Source organism: Perognathus longimembris, chromosome 13, assembly GCF_023159225.1.
Source record: "Perognathus longimembris pacificus isolate PPM17 chromosome 13, ASM2315922v1, whole genome shotgun sequence".
Taxonomy (NCBI): domain Eukaryota; kingdom Metazoa; phylum Chordata; class Mammalia; order Rodentia; family Heteromyidae; genus Perognathus; species Perognathus longimembris.
In genome coordinates, this window is record NC_063173.1 from 31,072,578 (window position 1) to 31,086,906 (window position 14,329).

At 35.7% G+C, this 14,329-nt stretch overlaps 1 protein-coding gene and 1 long non-coding RNA gene across 3 annotated transcripts in view; both read left to right on the plus strand.

The window, feature by feature from the left end:
• Ano3 (anoctamin 3) overlaps positions 1 to 14,329 on the plus strand; it is a 317,815-nt gene that overhangs the window by 193,142 nt on the left and 110,344 nt on the right. The gene's annotated exons all lie outside the window — the stretch shown is intronic.
• On the plus strand, positions 1,187 to 14,159 carry LOC125361287. Its single transcript, XR_007212930.1, has 3 exons — positions 1,187 to 1,346; positions 4,631 to 4,632; positions 14,148 to 14,159. It is a non-coding gene; the product is annotated as an uncharacterized LOC125361287 (long non-coding RNA).

Below are 14,329 nucleotides of genomic sequence, written 5' to 3' on the forward strand. Positions count from 1 at the left end.
ATGAATTGTCTTCTTCTTCTTCTTTTTTTTTTTTTTTTTGCTAAAGTCATTATTCAGATGCAGGCGTTTTAAAGAATTGTCTAAAAGCCCTAGAGTCAAATGCTTTGTGCAGCATTCAGGATGTAAGAGTGTAGCTAATGGAAAAAGCAGGCAGTGGAAGGCAGAACTTTCGGGTGTCAAGCTGAAGAGTGTTTTAGAGAAGATTGTCATTTCAGACTTTATTGTCAGCAATGAAGGCTTCCGAATGCAGCTGAACCCAGAATTCTGACTGTGGTATGTTTGAAAGTGCATCAGCCTAGGAAATCTATATTACTTTTTTGTTGTCTTACATAGATATACAGAAACCCATTAGAGATAATTGATATTGATTTTTTTCAGAATTGTGAATGAATGTATCTGTTATTTTGAAATTCTAGAAGTACGTTTTGAAAAATAAGAAATGCTGTAACCTAAAAATACGGTTGTTAAGCATCAATGTTTATCTTGCATTCAAAACAATTTCTACATCTCTAAAGCTTTGGCTTTTTTTCATGTATCTAATTATGGACTCCATGGAAATAGTTATTCAAAAATTTACCTTTTAATTAATAGTTATATAATTATTTGTGAAAGCATGTGTTGGACTTCATAGAAATACTAATCCCAAATTACACTCTTAACTAATAGTTAAATAATTGTTTGTAAAAGTATATGTTTTATATGTTCTTAAGAAATGGTTTCATGCAAGATTATTTTTGTTAAGTAATAATCTGAAAAGTTGAAAGTCAGAAAAATATTGAATTTAAAGAAGCTTATTTCAGGACTACATGTTAAAACTAAAGGGGGTATGAGTTTCACTGGGATACTAGCAGGAAAAAGATGTTTTCAAAATTCTATTTTTATTTCTCATGGCTTTTAAAAGAATGTAGTTGTGTCCCTGTATGTATTTTCATTCATTTTTAAATAATACCAAGTGATTCCCCTTATGAAAGTTTTTCACTTTGTACATCTGCATTGAACGGGTAACTATTGATATGGAAATAAGTGCTCTTTTCTTGAGGAAAAATAAGTAATTAAAGGTTTGTTGTATAGATTTTAAATGTGAAAATCAAAGAACTGGAAATACATACATATATTCTCTGCATGTTACTTCTAAGGGATATATAGAGTTCACAGATTAAAATGTGTTTTATTTAAAATCCAATAGACAACTATGGTCAGTGGTCCATCATTTACAATTCTGCAGATGAAAGTTTGGGCTTTAGATGATCTTCCTTAGATAAACCAGAAAACCCACAATTTACAATAAATGAAAATGGTATTAAGAAGAAATAGCATACCTAAGAAACAGTCCTCAGTATATTTAAGTCAGTATTTGCACATGTCTTATTGTTTTCATTCTTCCCATGAATGCATGCCATGTTCCATGGTGTTGAGTACATTCCGTCCAGTATGCCGGTCAGATAGCTCAGGTGTTATGGGTGAGTTCTGAATTCTTATCCTCAGTGATTAATTTTCTTATTTGATGTTTAGTGAAAGAGCTCTATTTCATAAACTATTCCATATGTGAAAAACAATGATCATTTCAATATAATAAGTAAAATCAGTTTAAGAAAAAGTATCTTAAAGGCAAAAGATCTATTAAAATCATTTAGATGAATTGTTTGAAACAATTTACAAAAAGTAAAAATAATTGCAATGTCTCTATGTTCATTGAATTCACTTAATAATCTAAGAATAACTTCATATTTGAGGACTGCATAATTATATCTTATATGTATGAGAACTATGTATATTTCATTATCTGAAAAGAACTATTCATAAACAGAACTATCACTAATCATTAGATAAACTAATTAGATAATCATTAGATAAAAAAAAACTATTGCATTGTCACTAAAATAAGAGATTACATTCAATGATATTTAAGACTGAAATCTCACACTTTTAAGAAATTTCAGCTGCATTCACACTCATATAAAACATGTTCTTTTTCTGAAGAGACACTTGGTAACAGAGGTTGGCAAAGTAGTCAATATCCAAATTTTCTGTAGGGAATAAAGACAAATGACTAATCTCCATTCTCAGGGTGCTTGATAACAATAGGTCCAGTAGAGCCCCTTTCCACATGCCTATGACCTGTGCCTCTTGGTGCAGGAACTCATTTTGAGAACCACTGCCTGAATCTCCCTAAGCATCAGCCCAACATCTGCCTGCCTCTGGACATCCATTGTCTACACATACACTGTGTAGACATGCATTGACAAATAAAACAGGTAATGTTCTCATATCTACAAAGCTTCTAGTTCAATGGAAGTGTCAGAGAATGGAATTGTAAGCTGAGATATAAATATCTATTTGCAATGTTTCATAAGTGGATGCTACATAATGTAAGGGTATTTCCAAGTGATCAGGGAAGCATTTTCTGAGAAGATGGAATGAGAGAAAGGAGCTTAAAGTTGAGAAATTTATGTAAAGAAGAAAGGAGAAAGAGATATCAGGGAAGAAGAATGTCTCTATGTGGCCCTGGTAAGGATAGAGATTATGTGTTTGGGAAACTGATGCATGGCATTCAGGAGCACAGGCCCTGAGCAGCAGCACCACCCAAGATGAGAGAAGTAAGCAAGGCACAATGCTACAGGGGCCAATGATGGAGACATCTTAACAGAATTTTAAGTCTAAGGGATTTCAAAAAAAAAAAAGTCATATCCCCATAAGTTCACTTTGCCCCAGTAGATGGAAGTGGTATGACCTTGCAGCAGTCCAGTTCTAAGGTGAAGTTGGTTTGATGAAGAATGACAGCAAGTGGAAGGATATAACAGACAGTTTCCAAACTCAAAATGCAGGAACCACAGGTACCTAAACACCTAAAAAGTCAATGAAATTTATGTACTGAAAATTCTTTGATGACATGGAAATTAGTGAAAAACAGGTTACAAGCAAAATTAAACTGTGTGTATGTGGGTAAGAGAGAGAGATTGAATTCAATAACAGTAGTGAGAGAATAATATTTTTAAAATTCCTTTCATTTTTCTATTCTGCAATTTGAAAAAAGTATACTATTATTAAGTCAGGAATTTCATTGGCACTGCATAAATAATCAAAAGTTCAATTACTATTTGTGTGTATTTATGTGAATATACTTGTACTGGACAATACATAAAATACAATGGATGAATATAGATGTGTGTCCTGTCCTCAAAAAGTAGGCTGGAACTTGGTGACTATCTTGGTAGGGACTTTAAAGGAATGGAACTGAAAAATTATCAAATATTAGCATCATTCAGAACTGACTGCTCTCAGCTGGCATAGCTTTCATCCCAACTATACAGAATGTTGTGATTGAGAAGTTCACAGCTAAAGGCCCACTCAATGAAAAACAAATAAACCATAAGATTCCATCTTAAAATAAAAGACTTGGCACTTGTCATCTTATCTATGACCTGAAAATGTAAATAAGAAGATCATGGTTCAAGTTGGGTTAGACAAAGTCAAGACATCAACTAGGCAGAGAAAACAGGGCTGGAAGTATGGCTCAAGTGATAAGAGTACCGTCTTTCAAAGCCCTGAGTTTGGACATCAGTACTGCCAAAAAGTAAAAGAACCAGAGGAAAAGAACTGGAGGCATAGCACAGGCGATAGAAAGCACCTGCCTAAGTTCAAAACACTTGTGTTCAAACCTCTTAACAACAAAAATTAGTGTCCCAAAAGAGTTATACTCTTTATTATTTGTCAGTCCTTCCAAGTGACATTAACTCCTCTCACAGGCCACCACACATAGGTCTTGAATCCATTTACCTTTTTCTGTGTTCAGAGGCCTTTTGCATGTTCAGTTTGCTCAGCCTTGGTGTGCTTTACTCCATTTTCTATTTATTTCTTAGTATTCAAGTCACTTTTCACTCACTTAGAATGAATTGTTTTTGTCATTAATAGACAGTCACTTCCTCTTTGCTATCACAGACCTTGTACTCCACTTCTTGCCCACATATCACAAGTCAGAGCAAAATTTAATTAGGTATGTTCCAACCTCCCTCCATGACTAAATTATTCTCTCTTGAAGGAGCAATGTTGGGGAATATTTTTCTTTGTAATTACTTCAGCACCTGGCACAGAGACTTACTTATAACAAGAATTCAAGATAAACTTGTTTAATGAGGGAGGCAAATGAATAACTGGAAAACACCACAACTTTAAGTGAAGTGCAGTTATTAGTGAGGCTTTAAAGAGGAAAGTTTATGGTAAAGCAGGAAAGCAAGTTTGCATTAGGAATAGGTAAATTTTTTAATTAATTTTACTTCTAGAATTGGCATTTAGATAATTCAAGAGATCGAGAGAGCTGTGTAAACAAAAATATCAATCGTGTCATTATGAATGATTCAATTAGGCCTTGTTTTAACTTGGGTTTGTGACTAGTTCAAGGATAAACATAGGCAGGCAGATATCTCTACTGAATATTATTTCTTTGAACATACCCACAAGTAGTATACCTTGCTCATGTGGTATTCCTGTTTAAACTTTATTTTATTGTCAAGGTGATGTACAGAGAGGTTACAGTCGCATGCATAAAGCAATGTTACATTACTTGTATAACTTGTTATCTCCTCCATCATTTTTCTCCCACCTTCCTTCCTCCCTCATCCCACCCCCCAAGTTGTACAGTTTGTTTACAATATATTGTCTTGTAAGTATTGTTGTTGCAAGACTATACTTTCAGGGATCATTTCCATAGTTTGTAATGATTCTTTTTTCTATGCATTCTTGTCAGCTTCTTGTTGGATTGTTTGTTTGGAAGATGGACCCTCAATAGACTGAAGAAGTTGAACTCGTTTGTGGATTTACTGACTATTTGTAGTACCTTTGAGAACAGTCTCACATCATTTGACAATTTAATGATTGCATTATTTGCTCTTCAATGCTTAATTTTTGAGGTTCTTTATATATTATAGATGAATTCTTGCTGGTGATTTTCTTTTTTTCTATTTATTCTTTTTTAAATTTATTTATTTTTCTTATTTATTGTCAAAGTGATGTACAGAGAGGTTACAGTTTCATATGTTAGGCATTGGACACATTTTTTGTACTGTTTGTTACTTCCTCCCTCTTTAGCCCCTCCCCCTCTCCCTTTCCCTCTCCCCCATGAGTTGCTCAGTTGGTTTACACCAAATAGTTTTGAAAGCATTAATTTTGTTGTCGTTTGTCTTTTCATTCTGTGTCTCTCAATTTTGGTATTCCCACTGGTGATTTTCTTTGATTCTTCAGCATGTCTCTTTACCTTGGTAATGATTTACTTTTCTGTACACAAACTTCTCCCCTTTTTTCCTTTGAAAGTATCACAGTAACTATTCATTTTTAATTTTTATCTGTTTGCTGTTATAGGTACTGGGGGTTGAATTCAAATCCTTAAGAATGTTGAACTAAATTGCATGGCTACTGTCCTACAACTTGAATCATACCTAAAGCATGGCTTTTTTGCTATTTCTTGTTTTGGAAATGGAGTCTAGTGGACTTTTCCATCTGTACAGGCGTCAAATTGCTATTCTTTGGATCTCAGCCTCTGTAGCTAGGATAACAAGTATGAGCTACCAACACCAGCCTCATTGTAATCTTTCCTTACCTCATCTCATCATCTCCCCATTGCTCCCCTAGTTGTCAAACACAGGTTAGTGGATTCACAGAATCTTCTTAATTTGATGCAATCCTATTTGTCAATCATGCAATTATTTCCAGAGCTGTTGGAGTTCTATTCAGAAAGTCACTGCCTATGTCTATATCTTGACATGTTTTCCACGCCTTTCAATAGAATGAATATTGCTTAGAAAAGAGTCACAAACGAGATTGAACAGCTAGAAATGCATACATTTTTTTAGTTGGGTTGTTTTTACTTTTTTTTTTTTTGTCTTTTCTTTTTTGGTACTAGGGATCGAACCCAGGGCATTGCACTTGCTAGGCAAGTGCTTTGCCACTGAGCTACATTACCAAACATACATTATGTAGAGAATATACATTGATTCATCTACAGATGTTTTCAAGTGTCTCCTGGAGATGTCACTGGAAAGCAGGATTTCAAGAACTATAAGGACTTACTGATATGCTTAGAATGTGTGTGTGTGTTTGTGTGTGTGTGTGTGTGTGTGTGTGTGTGTGTGTTGGTGGTGGTTAGTCCATGTTAGATAAACAGATATCCAATTGATCTCAAGAAGAAAACAGTATTACCTTTCCTGTAATCTTCGTTCTGTTAGGAGATCTTCAAATCTAGCAGTAGTTACTGGCATCTTTGACACTGATGTAGAGTGGTTTCATTAATGACTTCTAAAAATAAAGCAGCCAATAGGGAGACGAATGAGAATGGGATGGGTTCAAAGATTACAGTAACTGCCACTCTTGTAGAGGCTGTACTTTTACTTCTGTCATCTTTGTCTGATGGATCTCAGAGTGATTCTGGGTCAGAACAGGTTGGCAGGAAGAAAGGCTTTTAGTTGAAAAGAATAGCATTAACCGAACACTTTTAGAACCCCTTTTAACGAACCACTGGTAATACCATGTCATCATAGTCATCATTACTTAATGCAATTGCCCATGTCCTGCATGCACCAAGCTAATTAGCAAAGGGTTTTTTTTTTTTTAAACTTAAAATCTCTTGACTTTTATAGTCTCCAAGAAATCAATCACCACAGTCTTCTAACCCACACATGGCTATGACCTGTTACTACATGGTGGATTTTAATAGCTGGAGGCCAACAAGCAACATCAAATGTAGTTTCACAAATGTGACTAGAAAGTATGGTGTTTAACTCATTTAAATTTTTCTGCTAAGAATTTGCTCTTGGAATATGAACTGAATGCCAACACTGTTAGAAAAAAATGTTCTGTGTTTGTTGCTACCTTCCACATGTATGTAATCTATGTATGCATGTATGTGCATTTCTGCTTCTTCTCATATCTTATAGAAGAATTATGGAAAGAGTGCAACAATGAAACCCATACACATTGGATCTGTTTGGGAGGCAGAACTGTTATGGATTTACAGGTCATAGGTAGGTGTTATGAGTGAATTATTGAGTGCAATTAACAACATGCCCAGCTAACCTGTCTAAGTTGTACACACTCACTTTATAATTGGTATAGAATAAGTACTATTAATGTGCATACCACAACATACAGCCTCTGTCTTCATGCCAATGATACACATCAGCAATGATCTTGAATTTTTCTAATTGTTAAACTTCCTATGCAAAGTAAAGTGGCTCAAAAATGGCTGAAAATTTTACAATCATCTCTTGTGAGTTGTTTACAATCTTTTCATGGGCCAAAACAGCATAAAGTCTAAGAAAAAGTTCTCAGTCTTCATCTTAATGAACAAAAATTAAGAGGTCTCAAGAATAAGGAAACAACTATTTCCTTTCTTACCAATGATAACTGTAAGAAATGTTGCTTTTGACACAATTTCTTCTCATCCTCCCCAAACCCAGAGATGAAACAGGTAAAATTTAACCTACCTCTGAACATAGTTACAATCACTTCTAAAATAAACACTAGATGTAGAGCAGCCTCAAAGTTTTTCTAAAATGGAGCACATATCTAAAAGCAAAATACTTAAATATATTATTTATTCAATGCTAATTTTGGCTAAGATACTTAATTTTTCCTAACTACAGTTTAATATATTCTCTAAACATTATATGCAACTTCTAAATTCTAGAAATGTCATCTGTAAAGCAAGCACAGTAAGCACAAGGACCTCTCTGTTTTCTAGAATTTCTCATTTTGACTTGGAAGAGCAAAGATACTGTGTATCAATTGTTCATCATCAGCCCAAGAATGAGAATTTACCAGTTACCTAGAATTGAAATATGCTTGATAGGTTTGGACTGGCCCAGGGGCATTATAATGAAGGAGACTAAGCACCACTGTCTTGTGGACGCTGCTGAGATGTGTTCTTTCTGCTTCACCTCATTCTGGAGTGAAGGTTGATGAAAGTTTTTGCTTAAGTATTTATGGCCCTTTCTATTTCTTTCAGTTTTGTTTTGAGATTCTTTGTGTATGCTATTCTACTTTTATTTTGTCTAATTCATAGAACTTAGATCTTTAGTGAAGCTACATTTGGTCAACTCAAACTATTTTATTTCTTGAGATAGTAGATTAAATGTTTGTTATAGGCCAAATAGCTTTATTATTATTTATGGATTTTCTTTTTTTTTTAAGTTTTTATTATAAAACTGATGTACAGAGAGGTTACAGTTTCATACGTTAGGCATTGGATACATTTCTTGTACTGTTTGTTACCTTGTCCCTCATACCCCCCTCCCTCCTACCCTTTTCCCTCCCCCCCCACAGAGGTGTTCAGTTCACTTACACCAAACAGTTTTGCAAGTATTGCTTTTGTTGTTGTTTCTCTTATTTTACCCTTTGTCTCTCAATTTTGGTACTCCCTTTGAATTTCCTAATTTTAATACCAGTACACACTGTTTCCCATACACTCAGATAAGATTACAGAGATAATGTAGATACAATCACAAGAAGGTGATACACAAACATCATCAATAGTAGAAACTACAGATACACATGGGATGTTGAAAGTAGTTACAACTCTGATATAACAATCATTTCCATAAAATGGAGTTCATTTCACTTAGCATCATCTTATGTGATCATAAGGGTATAGATATTGGGCTCTTGTCATCCTCTGCTGTGACTTGCCTAGACCTGTGCTAATTATTCCCAATAAGGGAGACCATAGAGTCCATGTTTCTTTGGGTCTGGCTCACTTCACTTAGTATAATTTTTTCCAAGTCCTTCCATTTCCTTACAAATGGGGCAATGTCATTCTTTCTGCTAGAGGCATAAAATTCCATTGTGTATATGTACCACATTTTCCTAATCCATTCGTCTACGGAGGGGCATCTGGGTTGGTTCCAGATTCTCACTATGACAAATTGTGCTGCAATGAACATTGTTGTGCTGGTGGCTTTAGTGTGTTTTTGTTTGTGGTCTTTTGGGTAGATGCCCAAAAGTGGGGCTGCTGGGTCATAGGGGAGCTCTATGTTTAGCCTTCTGAGGAATCTCCATACTGCTTGCCAGAGTGGCTGAACCAGTTTACATTCCCACCAACAATGAAGTAGGGTTCCCTTTTAGCCACATCCCCTCCAACAACTGTTATTGTTAGTTTTCTTGATATATGACATTCTTGCTGGGGTGAGATGGAATCTAAATGTTGTTTTGATTTGCATTTCCTTTATGGCCAGTGATGTAGAGCACTTTTTCATATGTCTCTTGGCCATTCTCATTTCCTCATCAGAGAAGTCTCTTTGTAGGTCTTTAGCCCACTTGATGAGTGGGCTATTAGTTCTTTGCGGTTTTGTTTTGTAGGAAGGTAATTTTTTTAGTTCTGCATATATTTTAGAGATGAGGCCTTTGTCCGTTGAATGGCCGGTAAAGATCTTCTCCCAGCCTGTGGGCTTTCTGATTATCTTGCAAGCTATGTACTTTGCCGTGCAGAAGCTCTACAGTTTGATGCAGTCCCATTTGTCCAACCTTTCTTTGATTTGTAGCCTTTCTGGGTCTTTGTTAAGGAAGTTTCGTCCTGCGCCAAGGAGCCCAAGTGTTTCTCCTACTCCTTCCTTTAGTGTTTTCAGGGTGTCTGTTTTGATTTCGAGGTCTTTAATCCATTTGGAATTGAGTTTGGTGCAGGGTGATATATAAGGATCTACTCTTAGTTTGTTGCATGAGTTGAGCCAGTTTTTACAGCACAATTTATTAAAGAGGCTATCTTTCTTCCAAACTATTATTTTAGCCCCTTTATCAGAGATTAAGTAGGCGTAGGTCTGTGGGTTCATTCCGGGGTCTTCAATTCTGTTCCATTGGTCTTCAGTCCTGTTCCGGTGCCAATACCAAGCTGTTTTTATTACTATAGCTTTATAATACAGCTTGAAGTTGGGTATTGTAATTCCTCCAGCACTGTTCTTTCTGCTTAGGATTGTTTTTGCTATTCTAGGTCTTTTATTATTCCATATGAATTTCTGGATTGCTTCCTTTATTTCATCAAAAAATGGTGTTGGGATATTATGCCAACAAATTCGAGAACTTGGAAGAAATGGACGATTTCCTAGAAAAAATTCATATCCCCAAACTGAACCATGAAGATTTAAACCTCCTAAACAGACCCATATCCAGTATCGAAATAGAAACGGCAATAAATGATCTCCCATCCAAGAAGAGCCCAGGTCCAGACGGATTCACTGCAGAATTCTACAAGACCTTCAAAACAGAACTCACACCAATATTTCTCAAACTCTTCAATGAAATTGAAAGAGAACGTTCACTTCCAGATTCATTCTATGAAGCCAGTATAACCCTCATCCCAAAACCAGGCAGGGACTCATCACGGAAAGAGGACTATAGACCCATCTCCCTGATGAACATAGACGCAAAAATTCTCAACAAAATTCTGGCCAATCGACTTCAACAGGTCATCAAAAAAATCATACACCACGATCAAACTGGATTAATCCCAGGGATGCAAAGTTGGTTTAATATACGCAAGTCAATTAATGTAATCCACCACATCAACCGGAGCAAGCTAAAGAACCACATGGTTTTATCTCTGGATGCGGAAAAAGCGTTTGATAAAATCCAGCACCCATTTAAGCTAAAAGCCCTGGAAAAACTGGGATTCCAGGGAACATTCCTGAATATAATCAAGGCAGTTTATGACAAACCAACAGCAAGCATAACTCTAAATGGTGGAAAACTAAAGCCATTCCCTTTAAAATCAGGAACAAGGCAGGGATGTCCTCTCTCTCCCCTGCTCTTCAACATAGTTCTAGAATTCCTAGCCAGAGCAATCAGGCAAGAAGAAAATATAAAGGGGGTCCAAGTAGGTAAAGATGAAGTTAATCTCTCTCTCTTCGCAGATGACATGATCCTATACCTAAAGAATCCCATAGACTCTACCCCCAAACTACTAGAGCTGATCCAAAACTTTGGCAAAGTTGCAGGATATAAAATAAACCCTCAAAAATCAATGGCCTTTCTGTATGCTAACGACCCGAAGACAGAGGCTGATATCAGGAAAGCAACCCCCTTTGCAATAGCCTCCAAAAACATAAAATACCTAGGAATAACCTTAACCTAAGAAGTGAAAGACCTCTTTGAGGAGAACTTTAAAACTTTGAAAAACGAAATTAAGTCAGAACTAAGGAAATGGAAAAACCTCCCATGCTCCTGGATTGGGAGGATTAATATAATCAAAATGGCAATATTGCCAAAGGCTATCTACAAATTCAATGCAATACCCATTAATATCCCAACACCATTTTTATGGATTTTCTTTTGCAGTACTAGGATTTGAACTTGAGGCATCATGTTTGCTCAGCTTCTTTCCTGGCTTGGTGATCTAACACCTGAGCCACGTTTCTAGTGCAACTTTTGTTAATTAATTGGGGATAGAATCTCATTCTGCTCTACTGGCTCTGAACCACAATGCCCGAGAGGAGCTGTGGTTATAGGCATGAATCACTAGTGTCTACCTCAGAGAGTTGTTTTTCACTTAATACCTGATACAAATTTTATTAAAATCTCCTTCTGCTGTACTTTTATACTCTGCATCTTGTTTCAATACAGTGTCCTAACTTACTAATTACAGCAACAAATATAGTCTTCTAATTGCTTGCTAACCATTTAAATATATCAAACCATTTATCCTCCTGGCTCTACAGTGGGACCATTTCTACCTTGTTCCCTGTTTGTTTGTTTTTGGGTTTTTTTGGTCCAGAACTGGGGCTTGGACTCAGGGCCTGAGCACTGCCCCTGGCTTCTTCTTGCCCAAGGCTAACACTCTGCCACTTGAGCCAAAGCGCCACTTCTGGCTATTTTCTGTATATGTGGCACTGGGGAATTGAACCCAGGGCCTCATGTATATGAGGCAAGCACTCTTGCCACTAGGCCATATCCCTAGCCCCTGCTCCCTGTTTTTTTAACCATGCCTAAATCAAATAGTTTTTTTTTTCTTTTTTAAGCAAGTACTTAACTCTATCAGTTTTTTTTTTTTTTTTTGCTATTTTATGAATTAAGAAACCGATAAAAATCAGAAGACTCTTGCTAGGTAGCTAGGGAAACAGAACCAGAGTTAAAATCTAAGTCTAAGACTATGATTTTAATACTAGCATGTTCTGACCATGACAGCTAAGATAAAAAGGCAAAATTCTCAGCACATGTGTGCTTAAACATATCTTAATCAACTTGGAGTGTGAAGAACTTCATATTAGCAGTCTTTTTCTTCAATTACCATTCAGCTCTCGTATCAGCAAATGTCTGGGACTGAGTAGTATTCAAAACAAGTGCCAATGACAGGAACTTCTTTGTCTAACCAACACTCACAGTACTTGCTAAAAACTTTAGATCTATGCATGTGTGTGATTATTTTGCTTTGTAAGTTGATGAAAGTTACAAATCTCAGTTATTATAACCTGTCATTCTTTGGATCTTATTGCTTCCATTCTCATTTACCAATTTACTTCATGATTTTTCTTAAAAGCACTGCAGTGGGCAACTCTAGGAGCAATACTAAGGGATAAACATTGTTTGAAGGACCATTAAAACTCTTCATAGAAATACAGCCTTATGTTGGGCTAACAGGAATGTGTTAGGAAAGATTCACAAAAGTTAATCAATAACAAAGGTATAATGTTTTCAACTTTCAATGTTAATATCCTGACCACTATGACCTTATGTTTTTATTTGTAATTGGAGTGATGTCTTATCTATGACCTTGCCAGCTTTAAATAGTACAGTCATTAGATAGAGTTACAGCTGGAACAAACTGGTATAAAAGAGCTAGTCCAGTGCTGGACCAGGATGGGCACGTCAAGTCTTTTAGTTTCATATAGCTTTTGTCTTCACTTTCTTCTCCCTCCACTTGGTTTATAGCCCTCAAGGGCTAGAACTTAGTGGCTCAATGGCAGATGGCCTAGGCACTGCCTACTGGCCTTTTTTATTCTCTTTCGCATCCTACTCTTTGCAAAGCAAAATGCTAAACAAACCCAGACTTGATTTAAGCTAAAGAGTTAGTAGCTTGCTATAGCTACATGATTGTCAGAGCTTGGTTTTTGAACATCTTAAATATTTTAGTGGATATGGTCATCTTACAGTGTATTTTAGAAAAAAATACCCTGCACTTTAAGTTTGGTATTGGTACTTTGGAGAAATTGTATTATACAAAAAACAGAGCACAAGCAAATATCTAGCTACTGATAAAATACATATATATATATATGTATTAATGTGTACACAAAGCTAGAAATCACATATGCATATGTGTGTATACACAGATACAGATAGATATAGATTGGGCTATGAAACTAAGTATAGATGATTATAGATATAGCTAGACACAAACAGGTATATTCTCCAGAGAGAATTGATAAGAAACAACGCCATATGTTGTCCTGTCTAATCTTTTCTCAGATGATGATTGTCACTTATCTAGCACCTAGTGTGAGTCTGCCACCCACACTTCTTTATTTTAATATACATCAAGCCCAAACCTTATAATTGTATAAGACTTATCACTACCATCTATCTTTGCTCATATATTAGAATAAATAACAGTGTAAATATATTGGTCCTACCCAACATGATCTATATCGTCACTGTAGTCCCTATAAAAATAACAGTGAACTGCTTAATAAGATTTCAAGAAAGCAATCACTGAAGAATTCAAACACTAAGAATAATCTTAGTGAAAAATGCAGGAAGTTGGAGGCTTTTCAGTACCTGACTTCAAAATATCCTAGAAAACTGTCATGACAAAAATATCATACTAGTGACATCAAAAGAAACCTCCAGAAGAATAAACAGAACAAAGAGCCCAGAAATAAATCCATATATTTATAGCCAATTCATTTTCTACATAGTACTGAGAAGAGTATACAATAGGAAAAGACAATCTTATCTGCAGTGTTAGAAAGACTGTATATATTTATGCAGCCAAATAAAATCAGCCCCTTGTCTCACACCATACATAAAGTCAACTCCAAACTGAAAAATTAAACATGAAATAAGACAATACAAAACCACTAGAGTAACACATAGGCAAAATGCTTTAAGGATTAGTGGTGATTGCAATGAATGGGATGGGCAGTGATTTTTTTAGATATATAGCATAATCAAAGATATAAACTCCAAATATTCATATTATAGCATATCAAAATATTAAGCTTCTGAATAGGAAAGGAAGTGATCAACCATCTGAGGATTGAACCCACAGGAAGGAAGAAAATATCTAGAAAGTGTGTGTGTGTGTGTGTGTGTGTGTGTGTGTATTCTCCAAAATATATAAGGAATGTAAACATTA